The sequence below is a fragment of the Octodon degus genome, unplaced genomic scaffold (genome assembly GCF_000260255.1).
Source record: "Octodon degus isolate 3935 unplaced genomic scaffold, OctDeg1.0 scaffold00171, whole genome shotgun sequence".
In the NCBI taxonomy this organism is placed as follows: Eukaryota; Metazoa; Chordata; class Mammalia; order Rodentia; family Octodontidae; genus Octodon; species Octodon degus.
This window is the reverse complement of record NW_004524747.1, coordinates 3,308,168-3,311,813: the sequence shown is the minus strand read 5'-3', so window position 1 is coordinate 3,311,813 and position 3,646 is coordinate 3,308,168. Positions and strand designations below refer to the sequence as shown.

General features: G+C 38.5%; 1 pseudogene; it reads right to left on the bottom strand.

Annotated features, from left to right (window-relative positions):
• Window positions 1-322: 322 nt before the first annotated feature.
• On the bottom strand, window positions 323-1,261 carry LOC101581369 (annotated as a pseudogene).
• Between the last annotated feature and the right edge of the window lie 2,385 nt (window positions 1,262-3,646).

Here is a 3,646-nt window from a genome sequence, read left to right as displayed (position 1 = left end):
CCAAGCTCACACATAGACCTTTAATTGTTTTTTTTAAATATTGAGACATGGTCTTAAGTTGCTAAATTATGAAAGCTTGGCTAGAGCTTGTGACCCTCCTGCCTTGGCCTCCCGGAGTGTGGGATTACAGGTATGTGCTACCATACTTGCCTTGCATTTTTGTTCATTCCTTTTTTTTTAAAGTTCTAAAATTTACTAAGCAGATGTCAGATACATGTACATATAAAAAACCCTACTCAAAAAAAACTTCAGAAAATCTAAAGCTGAAAATACAGTACAGCTCCTTATTTTATAATATGTGTAGTTATAAAATTTATTAGAATTAATTTAGCACAACATACACTATAAGGATGCCAAAAACCGACCAGGAATAGCATACACTGAGCAACTTCTCTCTTTTTCCATTGAGTCCAACTAAGGGTAATTATCACTCACAAAGCCACCAGCCAAGTAAATCAGAATTTCTTTCATGTAACTGACTAGTAATAGCCAGGAATCCTCTGCAATAATAGATCTATCCAGCATGAGATTCAGAACCTGGCCTGCAACCAAATCCACCATCAAAGTTCATACAGGATAAGACAAATTCAATTTCCTTTTCCACATTAATAGCATTAAGCTTCCCCAAAAGAATCAAAGTAGCCATTGTACAAAAAGAGAATCTTGTATCCAATTTTACAAAAGTAGATTTTCACATTCCATGAAGCAGTTGGTCTCTCTGGCTTGCACTCTGTTAGCCTGTGTGTTTTACATTGGCTTCCTCCATTCCAGTGCTCCTGTATGTTGCTACAACTACCACAGAGCATGCTGGGCCATTAACTCCAGTTAGACAAGCTGCTTAATGGGACCCCAAATATCTCCAACAAAGAGACCATCTCCTTTCTGTAGACTCTGAACATATTCTATAGCTTTATTTATGGCAATAATATTAATACTATCATATAGAGTAAAAATTTGTACAGCACTGAGTGTACAAAATATGAGGATCATACCCAATGCTAGCCCTTATTTCACCACACTTATGTTGGCACAGCTTAATAAATGTCAGAATTTCCTCTCCATTCATGTGGTCAAGTTGTCCCATGAGATCCCTTACTGTCAAACCCCAGTATATGCCACTTATTCTCAACTACTCAGACATGTAGTATTCATAATCATCTTTCTTTGAGCCATAAGGTGTAATATAATCTGCATATTTCCCCAGTGAAAAGGTGTCGGGTATATCAGACTTGATAGTAACGTCCTTCTATGGCATGCCCATGTCAGAGAAGCAAAAGCTGTTTGGTCATTCTTTTTAATGTATTTAGTACGGGGTTTACATGGTCTCACTACTCTAGATCGGAGTTGTAGTGATTTTCATGTTTTCAGCCTCCGAAGCACTGGGATTACAAGCATATACCACCACTTCTAGTCTCAGTGCACCCTGGGGCTGGGGCTGGCATGGCATGCCAGGGATCAAACCCCAGCCACCATGTTCTGTCATCCTTAAAGCTACATGTATAAGCAGAAGTGTTCTTGCTGTTTTATATATAGTCATAAGTTAGTTCACTTTCTAACATGGCAGCCACTAGCCACATGTAGCTACTTCAATGTAAACACAGTCAATTCTTGCATAGTCCTTGTTTTTCTTTCTTTTTTTTTTTCTTTGCGGAACTGGGAATTGAACTCAGACCCTTGAGCTTGCCAGTGAAGTGCTTATTCTACTGAGCCATCTCCCTGGCCCCTTTAGTCCTTGTTTTGAAAACAGAAATTTGTTCCAAAGCACTGGCATATTAGTGGACAATTTGAGTATAATACAAATTTCAAGTTTGCCTAGGAATAATTTGAACCCTAATAATTTGACCCTAGATGAAAGAATTTAACCACTTAGCAGATTTTGGCTATGTAGGAACACATAATATGTACACATAAACACACCACAAAGATCTCTCATCTCCCTCAGTTGCCTTGGTGGGTATTCTGATACACCCCAGGGTATTCTGAAATATACTGATGAGTATTTCAATGATATTCCCATTCACCTCTGTGTTAGAATATTCGGACTTACTTTTATCACTTCACAGTAACTCCAAGTTGCAACCTTTTAGGTACTTCTACAATAAAATCTAGGGTAAGGAGCTGTCATTTCAGAATTGCGTTGAGTCCTGTGTGTGTGTGTGTGTGTGTGTGTGTGTGTGTGTGTGTGTTGAGATTTTGCAATGTGATATAGAAACATTTATGTCACATTGTGGCAAAGCTAATTATAAATTAAAATTTAGACTAAAAAAGTCATTTTCTTAGTCTCAACTAGCACATTTAAAGTATTCAATAGCCACAGGTGGCTAGTGGCTGCTATATGTGTAGAACATAGTTCAGACATGAAATATTTCCATTGTAAAAGTTCTAACAGGCAGTACTGACATGTACCTTGAATGTTAAGCTTAAAAGTTCAGATAAAAGGATTAACTGGCACAGAGCTCATGTTTGAATTTCTCTTAATCCCTCACTAGATCTTTTTTTTGTTCCATCATTTTGGGTTCTATATGTTGAGACTATTAATCCATGAATCTGTGGGATACCACTTTTTTTTAGACAGGTCTCATTGTGTAATTCAGGCTGGCCTTGAAGTCACTCCGTAGCCAAGGCTGACCCCTAACTTATCATAGTCTCCCTGCCTCAGCCTCTCAAGTACTGGGATTCCAGGTATGTGCCATCATGTCTGGCTTCAAAGGACATCTTTTATTATCTGAGCTGTTTTGCATTTTTTGAAGTGAAAGTACAAAGTCTTTAGTTGCTCATATTATTTTAAGGTGAAATTTGGAGTTTAGAATAACATTTTACAAAGACTAGATTTTTATCAGCACATCCTCAATACAGACAATGCCACAGTAGCTGCACCCAAATCTCAGGGGCTTTGTTGTCTTCTCTATCCTAGTATACATTTTGTAAGTCCCCATCTTGCTATACCTTATGCGGTAAGTCCTGCAGGGAGTGGCTGAAGCTGGAGATCGAGCTCATGTGTGGGGCTAAAGCAAGGTCAGCCCCGAGAACATGGAGCTCCCAAGGCAAGTCACACAAACAAGTTGTTGTAGCTGTGGGGACACAAGGTGCCCAAGGTGAGCCAAACATGCAAGTTTTTAGGTGGAGGGATTTCTACTGCAACAACCTCCCAAGTATATAAATGAATGCATTGCCATCATTGGATGGTTCTTTCTCACCTACCAGGAGAGGAGGATCCACATGACCTTAGATTTCTGCATCATGACTCTTGTTTTTCTTTATCCTCCACAATCCCCCCTCCAGTCTCAAGAGCTGTGACAGATGTGCCAAAGTCACCTTAATGACTAATGATATCAGCCAGTGCTTACTGGGTAATTTCTGGGGACCAGAGCCTATGTTAGGTTATTTATTTATTGCGGTACTTGGGATTGAACTCAGGATCTTGCGCTTGCCAGGAAAGCACTTATTCTACTGAGCTATCTCCCTGACCCTATGCTAGGTTATTCTACATCATCATTGTCACATTCTACTCTTTTTAAAAATTTAATTTAATTTAACTTAATTTTATTTTATTGAGAAACAAATAGCAATGAGACAGTTTCAAAACTGATTAATAGGACAGTTTCAATAATTAATACATTGTACATTGTTATCTTTTTAGTGGTTA